The sequence below is a fragment of the Schistocerca nitens genome, chromosome 5, assembly GCF_023898315.1.
Source record: "Schistocerca nitens isolate TAMUIC-IGC-003100 chromosome 5, iqSchNite1.1, whole genome shotgun sequence".
In the NCBI taxonomy this organism is placed as follows: domain Eukaryota; kingdom Metazoa; phylum Arthropoda; class Insecta; order Orthoptera; family Acrididae; genus Schistocerca; species Schistocerca nitens.
Window position 1 is genome coordinate 66,949,200 of NC_064618.1, and position 19,075 is coordinate 66,968,274.

Sequence of the window (19,075 nt, forward strand, 5' to 3'; positions counted from 1 at the left end):
TGGGCGGCGCGGCGGCGGATGACGGCGGCCCGGCCGGCCGCGCAGCGCAGCGCAGGCCCCTCGAACTCAGGCAGCGGGCAGCGCGGCGGCGTCCGGCTCACGTGGCTGACTAGCGTGGGCTGCCTCGCTGCAGCGCGCGCCCTGTGCGTGTTCACTGGCGCAGCCACAGCCCACGTGCAGCAAACCTGGCGGCCGGTTGGCGCACTCCATGCGCGAAGTGTACGGCGTTTTGCCGGGAAAAATTTAGTGTAGCGACAAAGTCACTACGGGAACGCAATCCCACTTCTGACACCAGTTGTACAGGATGGCGGGTATGGGCAGGCGGTGGGCGTTGTGGAATAATAGGGTAATTTTTAGAGAAAGGCCATTTATTGGCTAAAGCATGATGCAAAGGGGCTACATAGGCCTAGGGAGGTGAGGGTGAGCCAGAGCTTACAATTTGGCGAACATTGTTCGCAAAGCTACCGAAAGTTGTTGTTTGCCGAAACTAAGTCCGCAGTGCCGTAGCACCGGGAGAAGCGGGAGATGTTCAATGCTACAGGGCGCGCATCCGACTCGCGGGGTGAGCAAGAATACAAGAGCGAGGGCCCGGCGACGGGCGGCCGGGTATATTCGACGCACCACGCGGCTTCCTCTACCCTGATTGGTCAGGACCGAGCAAACCGTGCGGGCGGCATGGAACTTTCCAGAGCGTTGCCTGCTAAGCGACGCCTGGGGCGGCGTTACCTCGTAAGCACATGAGAGAGGCACGTGATCAAGGTGCCCTTCCTCGGTGCTGACTTCCTGTTACTAGACCGTGGGACGAAAGAATTTACAGGCAGCTAACACTGCCGGCCGTGGCTTGGCCGTAATGGAAAAATGAAGTTACCGGTTTGAGGCTCATATAATTAAGTAAAATCCCTTATTGTCTGGCTCATCCTTTACATCTGCTTTTCAGTTGTTGATCTGGTCTTGAACGCTCTTTGAACAAATTTCGTCAAAGTAGCCATGCTCATGCGACAGGCAAGGAATATCACCATAAACCTTTCTTGCCTGCGACAGTCATAGATTCAATAAAGCCAATACACAGGGGCCTTGCAGAGACAAAATTACTTAGCAAATGTCTACATGGCCGTACAAAAAACCCTTAACAGTTTCAACAGCTGCGTGCGGCAACGAGTACCAAAAACAATGTTTGTTGGATGGACAGTACTCAAACAGGGTGTGATGGATGCTGTCATTTGTTTCAATGATTGTGTAATCAGCAGGACAGAAGTAATGGACAAATTAGGCATCCAGCCTGGATATAATATGACAGCTGCTCTGATTGCCATAGATCGTCAGCGACTAGTTGAAGGCGAAATGGCTATGCAAGCCACCACTAAAGAGTCCAGAATAAGAAAAAAGCTTCTGAAGAAGTCTACAAAGGATAAAGAAGCACCTGGCCAGCAATATTATTGTGCTGGAATGTTCTGAAAGAGGCGTATGGTGAGTAAAAAACACTGTGAACATTCTTTTCTCATTTTTTCGTAACTTCATTTTTAGAACATTAGGTACATATAATTTCACATTGGTTTTATCCATGTTCACCAAATTTCTCTCAAGTGAAGAATAGGATAGTATCTTTGTAGTATGCCCAATACATCGCAGAAGTGATCCATGTATGTCAATCTGTATATAAGTTAGCGGATTTTTTTAGACAAAATATTGTTGTTTATTGCTGTTGTGGTTCTCATCCCAGAGACGGCTTTGATGGAGCTCTCCATCTTACTCTATCCTGGGCAAGCTTCTTCATCTCCCAGTACCTACTGCAAACTACATCCATTTCAGTCTGTTTAGTGTATTCATCTCTTAGTCTCCCTCTACGATTTTTACCCTCCGTGCTGCCCTCCAGTACTAAATTGGTGATCCCCTTATGCCTCAGAATATGTCCTACCAACCTATTCCTTCTTCTAATCAAGTTGTGCCACAAATTTCTTTTCTCCCCAATTCTATTCAATACCTCCTCATTAGTTATGTGATCTACCCAACTAATCTACAGCGTTCTTCTGTAGCACCACATTTCGAAAGCTTCTATTCTTGTGTAAACTATTTATCGTCCCCGTTTCACTTCCATACATGGCTACACTCCATACATATACTTTCAGAAACGACTTCCTGACACTTAAATCTATACTCGATATTAACAAATTTCTCTTATTCAGAAACGCCTTCCTTGCCATTGCCAGTGTACGTTTTATATCCTCTCTAATTCCACCATCATCAGTTACTTTGCTCCCCAAATAGCAAACCTCCTTTCTAGTTTAAGCGTCTCATTTCCTAATCTGACTTCCGCAGCATCACCCGATTTCATTGGACTACATTCCATTATTCTCGTTTTGCTGTTGTTGAAGTTCATCTTATATCCTCCTTTCAAGACACTGTCAATCCGTTCAGCTGCTCTTCCAGGTCCTTTGCTGTCTCTGACAGAGTTACAAAGTCGTCGGTGAACATCAATGTTTTTATTTCTTCTCTATGGATTTTAATACATACTCCGAATTTTTCTTTTGTTTCCTTTACTGCTTGCTCAATATACAGATTGAATAACATCGGGGATAGCCTACAGCCCTGTTTCACTCACTTCCCAACCACTGCTTCCCTTTCATGCCCCTCGACTGTTATAACTGCCATATGATTTCTGTACAACCTGCAAATAGCCTTTCGCACCCTGTATTTTACCCCTCCCACCTTCAGAATTTGAAAGAGAGTATTACAATCAACATTGTCAAAAGCTTTTTCGAAGTCTACAAATAATGGAAACGTAGGTTTGCCTTTCCTTAATCTATTCTCTAAGATAGGTCGTAGGGTCAGTGTTGCCTCACGTGTTCCAACATTTCTACGGAATCCAAACTGATCTTCCCCGAGGTCAGCTTCTACCAGTTTTTCCATTCGTCTGCAAAGAATTCGTGTTAGTATTTTGCAGCAGTGACGTATTAAACTGATAGTTCGGTAATTTTCACATCTGTCATCAGCTGCTCTTTTTGGGTTGAAATTATTATATTCTTGTTGATGTCTGAGGGTATTTCGCCCGTCTCATGCACCTTGCTCACCAGATGGTAGAGTTTTGTCAGGGCTGGCTCTCCCATGGCTATCAGTAGTTCTAGTGTAATGTTGTCTTCTAACCGGGTCGTGTTGCGTCTTAGGTCTTTCAATGCTCTGTCAAACTCTTCACGCACTATCATATCTGACAAAATAGTAATGTTGTATAATAAGGGTTTTGCTATTTCCTCAGATACACTCCAAACTACAAAACGAGAGGCATAATGTGTTCCTAGGAATTTTGGCAGCTGCCTGTCTAGTTTGAATGCTATTAGACATGATGGACCTGGAAATTGCACCAGAATGGGAACGTGTATTATAATAACATCTATTAGGAAAAATACTGTAATTCTTAAACTATAAGACATATTTCAATAAATTTCCTTTTACAGCTTGACTTAATGTCATTCATTGTTGGTCAAAAACCACAACTTCCTCCACATTGGAGATCAAGAGTAATGTGCACTGAGAGCGAGGTATGAAAATGCAGCCCTTTCACGTTCAGGTCCCCTTCAGATAGTCCAGATGTTGTGATACAAGCTCGTCCGTAATAGTCCGCGTTAGCCTCTCTGCTGGTGCAGTACACGTCCCGCTACGTACGCTACTCTTGACGCTAGTTACTGACTGAATCTCATCTGGAGGCTGAGCACACTACGACTGGGTCTCCAACTGGGCTGCGAGTGATGACTCGACTAGTCGACTCCCTGACTGACTGGGACCTCCAATCCGCAGTGGCGATCTAAATACCAGCGGTCGAGAGGGTGATGGCGGCCCATTGTTTTCCAGTCTGTCGTTGGCCTTTTCCTGATAGCCTCCCTTGTTCCACTGCCTACAATCGATCTTCTGGCATCTGTTTTGCCGCCCAGAGTGCTGGTGCCAGCTTATTCCAGCACAGAAGATAAATTAATAAGTGTTAGGTGAAAGAGTTACCTTATCAGTATTCTACAGGGCGTTCAGAAACAGCCTGTTAATGAAACTTGCCCGCATCTTGTGGTCGTGCGGTAGCGTCCTCGCTTCCCTCGCCCGGGTTCCCGGGTTCGATTCCAGGCGGGGTCAGGGATTTTCCCTGCCTCGTGATGGCTGGGTGTTGTGTGATGTCCTTAGGTTAGTTAGGTTTAAGTAGTTCTCAGTTCTAGGGGACCGATGACCATAGATGTTAAGTCCCATGGTGCTCAGAGCCATTTGAACCATTTTTTGAAAGAAACTTAATGTAGGCCGCGTCGTCCGCAACACAGTTTCCGAAACAGGAAACTGCAATAACTGCGTCAGTTACAATCAGCCACAGCAGTAAAAATCAAAAGAGACGTCTGGTTTCTGATATGTGTCATTGACCTTGCCCTGAGGACACTATTTGTAAAATAATATAATAATATGCTTCCGTCTTCTGGAGGCATTAGTCTGCCTCACTGAGAGAAAACTCTAAAAGTAGACTCCTTTTAGAACGACACAAGATGCTGTATGTCTCTACCGCAAGTGTTTACTTCATTAAATACTAACAAAACTGTAACTGTTCTGGAAACATTTGTCGCTGACCAGAGACTGTAATTCAAATATCCAGTGACGTGAAATGGCTGTCGAGGGACATTCAGATTCCTCACGAGCAAATGCCGCCGTTGGATAAGCAGCTGCAGCAGCAAGTCGGATACTCCTAGCTCACTCATTTCTTACATAGTTTAATTCTTAATTTCTTTGAGTGTTTTTGGTACTTGCATTGTTTGATACATAAATTTCGGGCGTATTATAGTATTTGCGAGTTGTAGCATCGCGTTTTAGTACCTGAATAGTGTAAAATCGCGTAGTCTCCCTCCGCTGCCGAGCAGTGAGTCAGCAGTGCGTTAGTAGCAGCATTACTGCATTTACTAGGCAATCTTGTATTTTAATAACCGTTTAAATTTTGTCGATTTTTTCGCACTCTCTGTAGATTAGTTCAGACGTTCTTTGCAAAACAGTTTTTAGCATGGATAGGGACTGCAACTGCTGTGTTCGGATGCAGGCTGAGTTGGCATCCCTTCGCTCCCAGCTTCAGGCAGTGTTGGCTTCGGTCACACAGCTTGAGGCTGTTGCCAATGGGCATCACTGTGGGGGTCCGGATGGGGGTTTGTCGGGGACGGCCAGCTCGTCCCACGCATCCCCCGATCGGACTAAGACTGTGGTTGCCCGGGATACTGCCCGCATTGAGGCTGATCCCTCACCTGTGGTAGAGTGGGAGGTAGTCTCAAGGTGTGGCAGGGGGCGAAAGACATTCCGGAGGGCTGAACGGAAGGCCTCTCCAGTTTGTCTGACCAACCGGTTTCAGGTTCTGTCTCAGGCTGATACTGATCTTCGGCCTGACATGGCTGCTTGTCCTGTTCCAGAGGTTGCCCCTCAGTCTGCAAGATCCGGGCGGTCGCAGAGGGTGGGCTTACTGGTAGTTGGGAGCTCCAACGTCAGGCGCGTAATGGGGCCTCTTAGACAAATGGCAGCAAGAGAGGGGAAGAAAACCAATGTGCACTCCGTGTGCATACCGGGGGGAGTCATTCCAGATGTGGAAAGGGTCCTTCCGGATGCCATGAAGGGTACAGGGTGCACCCATCTGCAGGTGGTCGCTCATGTCGGCACCAATGATGTGTGTCCCTATGGATCGGAGGAAATCCTCTCTGGCTTCCGACGGCTATCTGATTTGGTGAAGACTGCCAGTCACGCTAGCGGGATGAAAGCAGAGCTCACCATCAGCAGCATCGTCGACAGGACTGACTGCGGACCTTTGGTACAGAGCCGAGTGGAGGGTCTGAATCAGAGGCTGAGACGGTTCTGCGACCATGTCGGCTGCAGATTCCTCGACTTGCGCCATAGGGTGGTGGGGTTTCGGGTTCCGCTGGATAGGTCAGGAGTCCACTACACGCAGCAAGCGGCTACACGGGTAGCAGGGGTTGTATGGCGTGGACTGGGCGGTTTTTTAGGTTAGATGGCCTCTGGCAAGTACCGAAAGGGCAACAGCCTCAAAGGGTGCGGAGCAAAGTCAGGACATGCGGGGACCAAGCAGCAATCGGTATTGTAATTGTAAACTGTCGAAGCTGCGTTGGTAAAGTACCGGAACTTCAAGCACTGATAGAAAGCACCGAAGCTGAAATCGTTATAGGTACAGAGAGCTGGCTTAAGCCAGAGATAAATTCTGCCGAAATTTTTACAGAGGTACAGACGGTGTTTAGGAAGGATAGATTGCATGCAACCGGTGGTGGAGTGTTTGTCGCTGTTAGTAGTAGTTTATCCTGTAGTGAAGTAGAAGTGGATAGTTCCTGTGAATTATTATGGGTGGAGGTTACACTCAACAACCGAGCTGGGTTAATAATTGGCTCCTTTTACCGACCTCCCGACTCAGCAGCGTTAGTGGCAGAACAACTGAGAGAAAATTTGGAATACATTTCGCATAAGTTTCCTCAGCATGTTATAGTCTTAGGTGGAGATTTCAATTTACCAGATATAGACTGGGACACTCAGATGTTTAGGACGGGTGGTAGGGACAGAGCATCGAGTGACATTATACTGAGTGCACTATCCGAAAATTACCTCGAGCAATTAAACAGAGAACCGACTCGTGGAGATAACATCTTGGACCTACTGATAACAAACAGACCCGAACTTTTCGACTCTGTAAGTGCAGAACAGGGAATCAGTGATCATAAGGCCGTTGTAGCATCCCTGAATATGGAAGTTAATAGGAGTATAAAAAAAGGGAGGAAGGTTTATCTGTTTAGCAAGAGTAATAGAAGGCAGATTTCAGACCACCTAACAGATCAAAACGAAAATTTCTGTTCCGACACTGACAATGTTGAGTGTTTATGGAAAAAGTTCAAGGCAATCGTAAAACGCGTTTTAGACAGGTACGTGCCGAGTAAAACTGTGAGGGACGGGAAAAACCCACCGTGGTACAACAACCAAGTTAGTAAACTACTGCGAAAGCAAAGAGAGCTTCACTCCAAGTTTAAATGCAGCCAAAACCTCTCAGACAAACAGAAGCTAAGCGATGTCAAAGTTAGCGTAAGGAGGGCTATGCGAGAAGCGTTCAGTGAATTCGAAAGTAAAATTCTATGTACAGACTTGACAGAAAATCCTAGGAAGTTCTGGTCTTACGTTAAATCAGTAAGTGGCTCGAAACAGCATATCCAGACACTCCGGGATGATGATAGCATTGAAACAGAGGATGACACGCGTAAAGCTGAAATACTAAACACCTTTTTCCAAAGCTGTTTCACAGAGGAAGACCACACTGCAGTTCCTTCTCTAAATCCTCGCACAAACGAAAAAATGGCTGACATCGAAATAAGTGTCCAAGGAATAGAAAAGCAACTGGAATAACTCAACAGAGGAAAGTCCACTGGACCTGATGGGATACCAATTCGATTCTACACAGAGTACGCGAAAGAACTTGCCCCCCCTTCTAACAGCCGTGTACCGCAAGTCTCTAGAGGAACGGAGGGTTCCAAATGATTGGAAAAGAGCACAGGTAGTCCTAGTCTTCAAGAAGGGTCGTCGAGCAGATGCGCAAAACTATAGACCTATATCTCTGACGTCGATCTGTTGTAGAATTTTAGAACATGTTTTTTGCTCGAGTATCATGTCGTTTTTGGAAACCCAGAATCTACTATGTAGGAATCAACATGGATTCCGGAAACAGCGATCGTGTGAGACCCAACTCGCGTTATTTGTTCATGAGACCCAGAAAATATTAGATACAGGCTCCCAGGTAGATGCTATTTTTCTTGACTTCTGGAAGGCGTTCGATACAGTTCCGCACTGTCGCCTGATAAACAAAGTAAGAGCCTACGGAATATCAGACCAGCTGTGTGGCTGGATTGAAGATTTTTTAGCAAACAGAACACAGCATGTTGTTGTCAATGGAGAGACGTCTACAGACGTTAAGGTAACCTCTGGCGTGCCACAGGGGAGTGTTATGGGACCATTGCTTTTCACAATATATATAAATGACCTAGTAGATAGTGTCGGAAGTTCCATGCGGCTTTTCGCGGATGATTCTGTAGTATACAGAGAAGTTGCAGCATTAGAAAATTGTAGCGAAATGCAGGAAGATCTGCAGCGGATAGGCACTTGGTGCAGGGAGTGGCAACTGTCCCTTAACATAGACAAATGTAATGTATTGCGAATACATAGAAAGAAGGATCCTTTATTGTATGATTATATGATAGCGGAACAAACACTGGTAACAGTTACTTCTGTAAAATATCTGGGAGTATGCGTGCGGAACGATTTGAAGTGGAATGATCATATAAAATTAATTGTTGGTAAGGCGGGTACCAGGTTTAGATTCATTGGGAGAGTGCTTAGAAAATGTAGTCCAGCAACAAAGGAGGTGGCTTACAAAACACTCGTTCGACCTATACTTGAGTATTGCTCATCAGTGTGGGATCCGTACCAGATCGGGTTGACGGAGGAGATAGAGAGGATCCAAAGAAGAGCGGCGCGTTTCGTCACAGGGTTATTTGGTAACCGTGATAGCGTTACGGAGATGTTTAATAAACTCAAGTGGCAGACTCTGCAAGAGAGGCGCTCTGCATCGCGGTGTAGCTTGCTCGCCAGGTTTCGAGAGGGTGCGTTTCTGGATGAGGTATCGAGTATATTGCTTCCCCCTACTTATACCTCCCGAGGAGATCACGAATGTAAAATTAGAGAGATTAGAGCGCGCACGGAGGCTTTCAGACAGTCGTTCTTCCCGCGAACCATACGCGACTGGAACAGGAAAGGGAGGTAATGACAGTGGCACGTAAAGTGCCCTCCGCCACACACCGTTGGGTGGCTTGCGGAGTATGAATGTAGATGTAGATGTAGATGAGGTGGTCTCCATACCCATGCACATCCATCCGCTCAATACAATTTGGAGCTAGACTCGTCAGCCAGGCAACACGTTTCCAATAATCAACTGTACAATTTCGGTGTTGACGTGCCCAGGCGAGGCTTAAAGCTTGGTGTCGTGCAGTCATCAAGAGTACACCAGTAGTCCTTCGGTTCCGAAAGCCTATATCGATGATATTCCTTTGAATTTTTCGCACGCTGACACTTGTTGACGGCCCAGCATTGAAATCTGCAGCAATTTAGAGAGGGGTTTACACTTGTGTCACGCTCAACTATTCTCTTCAGTCGCCGTTGGTCCAGTTCTTGCAGGGTCTTTTCCCGGCGGCAACGAAGTCGGACATTCGATATTTCACCGGATTCCTGATATTCACGGTGCTGTCTTGGAATGGTCGAACGGGAAAATCCCCACCTCATCGCTACCTCGGAGATGCTGTTTCCCATCGCTCGTGAGACGACTATAACATCACGTTCAAACTCACATAAATCTTGATAAACTGCCGTTGTTGAAGCAGTAACCGATCTCACAACTGTGCCAGACACTTGTCTTTTATAGGTGTTGCCGACCGAAGCGCCGCATTTCTCCTCTTTACATATTTCTGTATTTCAATACACAAGTCTATGCCAGTCTCTTTGGCGCTTCAGTGAAGATGACGGCATTTCCGTAGTGTAACACCGGTCTCTCCGTCAATGCCGCTTCAGAAAAAGGGCGGCTTCTACCGGAGGTCTCAGACCTGATTGTTTCTAATTGCAATCTAAGTAGTGGCTATCTTCGAACCCTACTGCAAGGCCATATCTCTCAATTTGTCGGTGTTTTAGGATATTTCAGAATCTTATAGGATGTTACAGGATAAGAAGAAAATTACCAGAAAATTTTGTAGCTAGTTTTGTAGATGGTATATTATTTTGATGTGGGAGAGCTGCTGTATATGTGTTAATTGATGTCATCTGATTAACTGTTGTTCTGAAATAGTTTTGCTGGCTTGCAGACAGGTTACATTCGAGGAAAATCTGATTTCTTTCTCGTGCTATTGCTCGATCAACTTTTGTTCAACTTTATCGCTGCTGTAATTCAACTGTTTCCGTTGATTTCAGTATTATATGTTATTGATTTTACAACCGTTTGTCTCCATCTTCAAGCACGTCAAATAGATAGATTCAGTTCCAACTCACAATCTCAGAAACAGTGTGCCAAAACATCTTTTTATGTGTTAGGAAAAGCGGAAAGGCACACTCAATATCAACTAACTGCCAGCAGCATCGAGTGGGTAATGGTTGCTTCAGTGACACTTTTAACTGTTAGTCTTCATCGCAATTCTGGTTACCACTTTAAATTGGTAACAATAGGTTTCATATGGCTATTTAATTCTTATTAGTTGGTAACGACAAGTTAGATATTCAAGTAGCCTTGCTACAGCAATTAGAATGTCTGTATACCTTGCTTACGGCGCAGTATTATAGTAAACAGGAATTGTACAGACCTCAAACTATTTTAATCATAGTCTTACACAGCTGTTTCTTTTATTTCAACCAGGAAATTAATTCTGTTCTGCACCTAACGTGTCCACATTTGCTATCAATCGATAAAGGAAAATATTTTTAATTTTGAAAAATTGTAATCTAAACTTTCAATAACGCAATGCGAATGTTATGAGGATCTATGTTAACGGTAGGCGGCAGTATCGTATTAGGTGAACGCCAGTATAGTCATAGGATAGTGGTTTTTACCAAATGGAACCAATCATCAAGATCAGACTTATGTTGGAGATAGCGTGAGCACCAGCTTCCTTAAGTTAGGTAGCATCTTTCCCAGATCGTCAGTACCTATCTACCACAGAAGATATGTTAAGGTTTGAAATATCTTTTCAACAACACTAATTTTCCACCACCACCCAATATTAAATAAGAAATGCCACCAAGCGTAACACAAATGTAGATTGAAAAACGCTTAGTCTTCGAAGCTACTGGGTATTTGTCGCCGCCATTTAAATGTACTAGACAACAAAAGAAACGCTCACAGCCGTACAAGCCATCGGGATGATGAATACGGGGTTACATTTAAAACGAGACGGGCTCTGCAGCGTGGATGTTGTTTAATATCTCGTACCAACGTCGCTGCATATGAACACGACTAGTTTCCTGAAATTCTAAATGTATCTCGTGTAATGCGTGTGTGTTCACTGCATTACTTTACTCTTGACATATATGGCACTCAGCGGCCTGTTTAACAATACACTGGATTCTGGGCTGCGTCAGATACGAAATACGTAAACAGCGTCGCATTCTTTTTTCACTCTTCGCTAACAGTTCCACACGTACGAAATAACACCGGGGTTCATATGGATGTATCAAGTGCTGATAGCCTCGAATGCGTGTAGTAGAGGTAACACACAATGAGACACACGCCGGAAACAGTAGAATAATAGCGAAAACACTGTGAGCCACGCTGATGTAAATACTGGACGGATACTGCGCTGTATCCTGCCACAAAAAGCTAAAAATTAAATAAAAACATGCGTGTTACAGAGATATGTTGTTTCCCTCGTCTGCATGTCTGCCCGACCGAAGCTGTACAGGACTCAGTGAAATATACATATATGTGAAGCAAGCACGTTGTTTATTGCCATGGTATTTTTTTCAGTGATACGCCATCAACATCAACGTGTTTGCCTTTATTCTTTTACGTTTATTATTTCTTACACGTCAGTACATTGAAGACCTGCTGCGATGTTTCAGTGCAGAATATCGTGTGTTCACCGCTATTTACTAAATTAGATTTGTGTGAACCTCATCTTTGACGGTACGAGAGTGGTTACCCAGTCCCCTCTCCTCGAACACGTTTGTCATACATTTTTATCTCAAGTGAATGAAATTTAATGCATCATGACATGTGGCCATGTAAGCAGAAGTCACATTACCAAAGAGATCCTATGCACGCAATCATCTGGAAAACTGATAATCCCACTACCAGTGAATTTCATCTTGAATGTCAAATACTGTGCACTAATTAACCCACGACCTTCTGTCCATAAATTTTCAACAAGAGGAAAGAGTATAATCGCAGTGTTCGATTTTCCAGCTCATTAAGTGTTTAACCATTACAAGTAAGTAAGCCAAAGAATTTCGTACGACGAGATTCAAAATTTGTTAGTTTACGATGACGTCAGCCGAAGGTAGTAAGTGGTGCGGGAACGTCTTTCTGAGTAATATCTCGGCTGTGATGAAGGCACTACGCACAAAGGTGTCTAGGAAGAATGGACTCGAGCAAGCACAGAAGTCAAGGGGTAGGAAAATGTATTTACCAGTACTTTTATATAAGAAGCATACATATTCTGTCACTCTGGCCGTCAGCATAGGTAGATGAAGACTTCAGAATAAATAAGAAAAATTATTGCGCTAAACAAAGGACAGGTTGAGGCAATTTGGTATGTCGTCTTGTGGTGGGGCAGTAACCCTACAGTTGCTACTGTGTGTCGGCGATAGGATCCCGCTCCGCCGTCGTTAAGCAAATTTACTACTTCAACTCTTTATTAGTTCGTCGGCTTCAACTGTCATTAAATTTTCTTCTTCTTTCTTTCTTTGTTTATGGTCGTCAGTTCTCGTTTTTGACTCAATTTTATAATTCAAACAGTTTGTCTATTTAAAACATATTAGGTGAATTGACTAATGATAAGAAGCTATACGTATAAAGAAATAACTTTGCTTATTGTCGAATAAAGTAATAAATAGATAAATAAATTTTATAAAATAAATTAGCACTCAACGGATGAAGGTCAATGTGTGCACTTTCTAGGCACCCGGGTGGAGGTTCCTAGACACCTGTATAGATAACTAAATTCCACATTTCTTTCTCACTTTCACTTAAGATGGCATAGGCAAAATCCCGTATTAAGTTGTCTACAGCATCTTATTTAGTTTGCGGACAGTGTCTTTTCTCTGGCTTTAAGACTGTTGTTATTTGTATATTTCTTGGATTTGCTGCGTTCATCAAACTGGGTTCAATATCTGTCCACAGTCGTATCAGTTCAGACTTGATGCACAAATATGTGTGCTCTAGATTGATTTTTTCTTCACAGATTTAACAGTACTAGTTTTGCTTGGGTTAATCGCGTTATGCTTCTGGTTTGTTTCTATTGTTTCGCTGATTATTTGATGCCAAGTTGACCGCACTTCAATAGTTAAGAGTTCATTAAATATGATAGTTCATGTTATTGCTATCTTTGTGTCGAAATATCGTTGGTATTGTTTTCACTTCTGCTTCGCGGTGTGCATCTTCATACTTATCGGCAACGTCCGTGGAACTTTTGTGTTTTATCCGTTCCATTGTGCATATCTTATCAAGTGTAAAATACATTAACCCACTGCAAGATTTGGCTGATGTGAAGTATGTTCGCTGGTGGGCTCAAGTCTTGTGATCAAATCTGTTTCAAAATTGTAGCTTTTAAATCATTCGATAGTTATTTTACTTCCTTCTGCGATCCATACGAAACTAAGCCTAAGATGTATATTTAACATTTCACCGTCCTGATTTCTCACTCCGCGATAAATTAAACGTTCACATTTAATCTTGAAGCTATCATAACGCCAAATAAACCCGCCTATTCCAAATTTCACTCTATTTCAGATATGTTTCGCTATAGGTACTTTCTTTGCCACATGGAATGTAGTAGCAAACTCTGATTTTTAACAATTTTTCTTGAGTCGCCCAGAAGCAAACTTCTGTGAATGCACCAGAACATTTTTTTCAGGAAAGGTAATGATCTTGTGACATTAGTCGGATGACAGATATTCGAAATACCTCTTTGTGGTAGAATTAAGTTCACCTAAGGAGTATAATTCAGATAATCCCTGAAGTATTCGGCTTTGCTTTTACTAGTTACAACATACTTTTGCGTCACTTCCCACAGACCTACGGTGTTTGGCTTCTTTACAGATGGATGCATTCATTACCATTACTTAACAGTAAAAATACACCTTCGCACTGGTACAAAGGAAATAAATCATCCTCTGTGACATCCAATCAGTTAGAGGAGTTTTCGCGTGCGATAAAAGTGACCTCTGCCACACGTTCACTTTAGTTATTGGTCTATTGGAAATTATAACTTCATGCCAAACGCTGTCATTTGGACTACGGTATCGCCTTATTATAGGTAAATGGAGACTGCACACACACGATTATTTTGATGTGGTTCTATCACTCTGAAAAATGTTGTAGGCCATTAGAAGACTAACTAAATGTACTCACTCGAATGCCCACTGTTTGCGAGCAATATCAAACGGTATATGCAACAAAATTACTTTCACGTTTTATTAGCGACGGGAGACAGAAAGAGAAACTGAGTTCCAGTTGCTGGTAGCTTTTGGTTTGAACCTAAGAAATACAGAGTGAGGAACTTCAACGATAGATTATGAGTGACTGGAGGACTGTGGTTGTCTGCACATGGTGCAGTATGGTGCTGTTGTAGTTTGTATTGGGTCGGTCCAGGTTGGATGCTAAGGAATAAATGGGTGCCAAGACAGAGAGAAAAATAGTGAGAAGCACACGTAACACGTTTGTATCTCTGGTTTACTTGACTTCAGTTCAGCAGGTACAATTGTATTCCAACAGTTCCTTGTTCCTAACTTGTCAGTCTTAGATAATAACATAGATGGGGCTAGGCTAGCTAGTATTCTTCGAAAGCACGGAGTGAACTCCAGTATCGGACTACAGTGGCGTCGGTGTAGCGTCGTCTTAAGCGGGGTCGTTGGCGGCGCTACTCGCTCATGCAGCAGAGGGTGTGTCTTCAGCGGCCTGTTGAATGGCGGGCCAGTCACATGTGTTAGTTCCAACCTAGCGACACTGACTGCCTGTCGTGGTATGATAGTTTACGCCGCCACATTTTCTGCTATTTTTAATTACGCAGAAGAGTCTTCTTCAGTGTCGCAGAAGGGACCGTTCCCTTTCGTATGTTTCTCTCCAGCATGATCACTCGTAGTGTCAGTAAACATAAAGGGTTCGAAGGCGAATGGAAATATACTTTAAGATACCATTTAAATATATAATAATTTTGAACGGCTTAATATGTACAACTCCTTTTAAATATTCTATTGAAGATTTTTTGTCGTCTTGTCACTGTAGGCTTGTACAATCGGCAGCAAGGAGAGGATGTTGTTTGGTGGCCGGAATCCTCTTTCTATAACACAATCTGCACGCATGTATTAACATGGTTCCTTATTCATAAGAACAAGAAGTTACTTAAGGGGACCTGGACGTGAAATGACTAAAATTTTCGAAAACATTTTTTGTCACCATCTGAAAGACAGTTTTATCCCGTTTCCAAAAATGTATATTTTTATCTGCTTTTCAGTTGTTGATCTGGTCTTAAACGCTCTTTGAACTAATTTCGTCAAAGTAGCCATGCTCATGCGACAGGCAAGGAATATCACCATAAACCTTTCTTGCCTGCGACAGTCATAGATTCAATAAAGCCAATACACAGGGGCCTTGGAGAGACAAAATTACTTAGCAAATGTCTACATGGCCGTACAAAAAACCCTTAACAGTTTCAACAGCTGCGTGCGGCAACGAGTACCAAAAACAATGTTTGTTGGATGGACAGTACTCAAACAGGGTGTGATGGATGCTGTCATTTGTTTCAATGATTGTGTAATCAGCAGGACAGAAGTAATGGACAAATTAGGCATCCAGCCTGGATATAATATGACAGCTGCTCTGATTGCCATAGATCGTCAGCGACTAGTTGAAGGCGAAATGGCTGTGCAAGCCACCACTAAAGAGTCCAGAATAAGAAAAAGGCTTCTGAAGAAGTCTACAAAGGATAAAGAAGCACCTGGCCAGCAATATTATGGTGCTGGAATGTTCTGAAAGAGGCGTACGGTGAGTAAAAAACACTGTGAAAATTCTTTTTTCATTTTTTCGTAACTTCATTTTTAGAACATTAGGTACATATAATTTCACATTGGTTTTATCCATGTTCACCAAATTTCTCTCAAGTGAAGAATAGGATAGTATCTTTTTAGTATGCCCAATACATCGCAGAAGTGATCCATGTATGTCAATCTGTATATAAGTTAGCGGATTTTTTTAGACAAAATATTGTTGTTTATTGCTGTTGTAGTTCTCATCCCAGAGACGGCTTTGATGGAGCTCTCCATCCTACTCAATCCTGGGCAAGCTTCTTCATCTCCCAGTACCTACTGCAAACTACATCCATTTCAGTCTGTTTAGTGTATTCATCTCTTAGTCTCCCTCTACGATTTTTACCCTCCGTGCTGCCCTCCAGTACTAAATTGGTGATCCCCTTATGCCTCAGAATATGTCCTACCAACCGATTCCTTCTTCTAGTCAAGTTGTGCCACAAATTTCTTTTCTCCCCAATTCTATTCAGTACCTCCTCATTAGTTATGTGATCTACCCAACTAATCTACAGCATTCTTCTGTAGCACCACATTTCGAAAGCTTCTATTTTGTGTAAACTATTTATCGTCCCCGTTTCACTTCCATACATGGCTACACTCCATACAAATACTTTCAGAAACGACTTCCTGACAAATCTATACTCGATATTAACAAATTTCTCTTATTCAGAAACGCCTTCCTTGCCATTGACAGTCTACGTTTTATATCCTCTCTAATTCCACCATCATCAGTTACTTTGCTCCCCAAATAGCAAACCTCCTTTACTAGTTTAAGCGTCTCATTTCCTAATCTAACTCCCGCAGCATCACCCGATTTCATTGGACTACATTCCACTATTCTCGTTTTGCTGTTGTGGAAGTTCATCTTATATCCTCCTTTCAAGACACTGTCAATCCGTTCAGCTACTCTTCCAGGTCCTTTGCTGTCTCTGACAGAGTTACAAAGTCATCGGTGAAGATCAGTGTTTTTATTTCTTCTCTGTGGATTTTAATACATACTCCGAATTTTTCTTTTGTTTCATTTACTGCTTGCTTAATATAGAGATTGAATAACATCGGGGATAGCCTACAGCCCTGTTTCACTCACTTCCCAACCACTGCTTCCCTTTCATGCCCCTCGACTGTTATAACTGCCATATGATTTCTGTACAACCTGCAAATAGCCTTTCGCTCCCTGTATTTTACCCCTGCCACCTTCAAAATTTGAAAGAGAGTATTACAATCAACATTGTCAAAAGCTTTTTCGAAGTCTACAAATGCTAGAAACGTAGGTTTGCCTTTCCTTAATCTATTCTCTAAGATAGGTCGTAGGGTCAGTATTGCCTCACGTGTACCAACATTTCTACGGAATCCAAACTGATCTTCCCCGAGGTCAGCTTCTACCAGTTTTTCCATTCGTCTGCAAAGAATTCGTGTTAGTATTTTGCAGCAGTGACGTACTAAACTGATAGTTCGTTAATTTTCACATCGGTCAGCAGCTGCTGTTTTTGGGTTGAAATTATTATATTCTTCTTGAAGTCTGAGGTTATTTCGCCCGTCTCATACACCTTACTCACCAGATGGTAGAGTTTTGTCAGGGCTGGCTCTCCCATGGCTATCAGTAGTTCTAATGTAATGTTGTCTTCTAACCGGGTCATGTTGCGTCTTAGGTCTTTCAATGCTCTGTCAAACTCTTCACGCACTATCATATCTGACAAAATAGTAATGTTGTATAATTAGGGTTTTTCTATTTCCTCAGATACACTCCAAACTACAAAACGAGAGGCATAATGTGTTCCTATGAATGATGGCAGCTGCCTGTCTAGTTTGAATGCTATTAGACATGATGGACCTGGAAATTGCACCAGAATGGAAACGTGTATTATAATAACATCTATTAGGAAAAATACTGTAATTCTTCAACTGTAAGACATATTTCAATAAATTTCCTTTTACAGCTTGACTTAATGTCATTCATTGTTGGTAAAAAACCACAACTTCCTCCACATTGTACTCTCCTGGAAATGGAAAAAAGAACACATTGACACCGGTGTGTCAGACCCACCATACTTGCTCCGGACACTGCGAGAGGGCTGTACAAGGAATGATCACACGCACGGCACAGCGGACACACCAGGAACCGCGGTGTTGGCCGTCGAATGGCGCTAGCTGCGCAGCATTTGTGCACCGCCGCCGTCAGTGTCAGCCAGTTTGCCGTGGCATACGGAGCTCCATCGCAGTCTTTAACACTGGTAGCATGCCGCGACAGCGTGGACGTGAACCGTATGTGCAGTTGACGGACTTTGAGCGAGGGCGTATAGTGGGCATGCGGGAGGCCGGGTGGACGTACCGCCGAATTGCTCAACACGTGGGGCGTGAGGTCTCCACTGTACATCGATGTTGTCGCCAGTGGTCGGCGGAAGGTGCACGTGCCCGTCGACCTGGGACCGGACCGCAGCGACGCACGGATGCACGCCAAGACCGTAGGATCCTACGCAGTGCCGTAGGGGACCGCACCGCCACTTCCCAGCAAATTAGGGACACTGTTGCTCCCGGGGTATCGGCGAGGACCATCCGCAACCGTCTCCACGAAGCTGGGCTACGGTCCCGCACACCGTTAGGCCGTCTTCCGCTCACGCACCAACATCGTGCAGCCCGCCTCCAGTGGTGTCGCGACAGGCGTGAATGGAGGGACGAATGGAGACGTGTCGTCTTCAGCGATGAGAGTCGCTTCTGCCTTGGTGCCAATGATGGTCGTATGCGTGTTTGGCGCCGTGCAGGTGAGCGCCACAATCAGGACTGCATACGACCGAGGCACACAGGGCCACCCGGCATCATGGTGTGGGGAGCGATCTCCTACACTGGCCGTACACCACTGGTGATCGTCGAGGGGACACTAAATAGTGCACGGTACATCCAAACCGTCATCGAACCCATCGTTCTACCATTCCTAGACCGGCAAGGGAACTTGCTGTTCCAACAGGACAATGCACGTCCGCATGTATCCCGTGCCACCCAACGTGCTCTAGAAGGTGTAAGTCAACTACCCTGGCCACCAAGATCTCCGGATCTGTCCCCCATTGAGCATGTTTGGTACTGGATGAAGCGTCGTCTCACGCGGTCTGCACGTCCAGCACGAACGCTGGTCCAACTGAGGCGCCAGGTGGAAATGGCATGGCAAGCCGTTCCACAGGACTACATCCAGCATCTCTACGATCGTCTCCATGAGAGAATAGCAGCCAGCATAGCTGCGAAAGGTGGATATACACTGTACTAG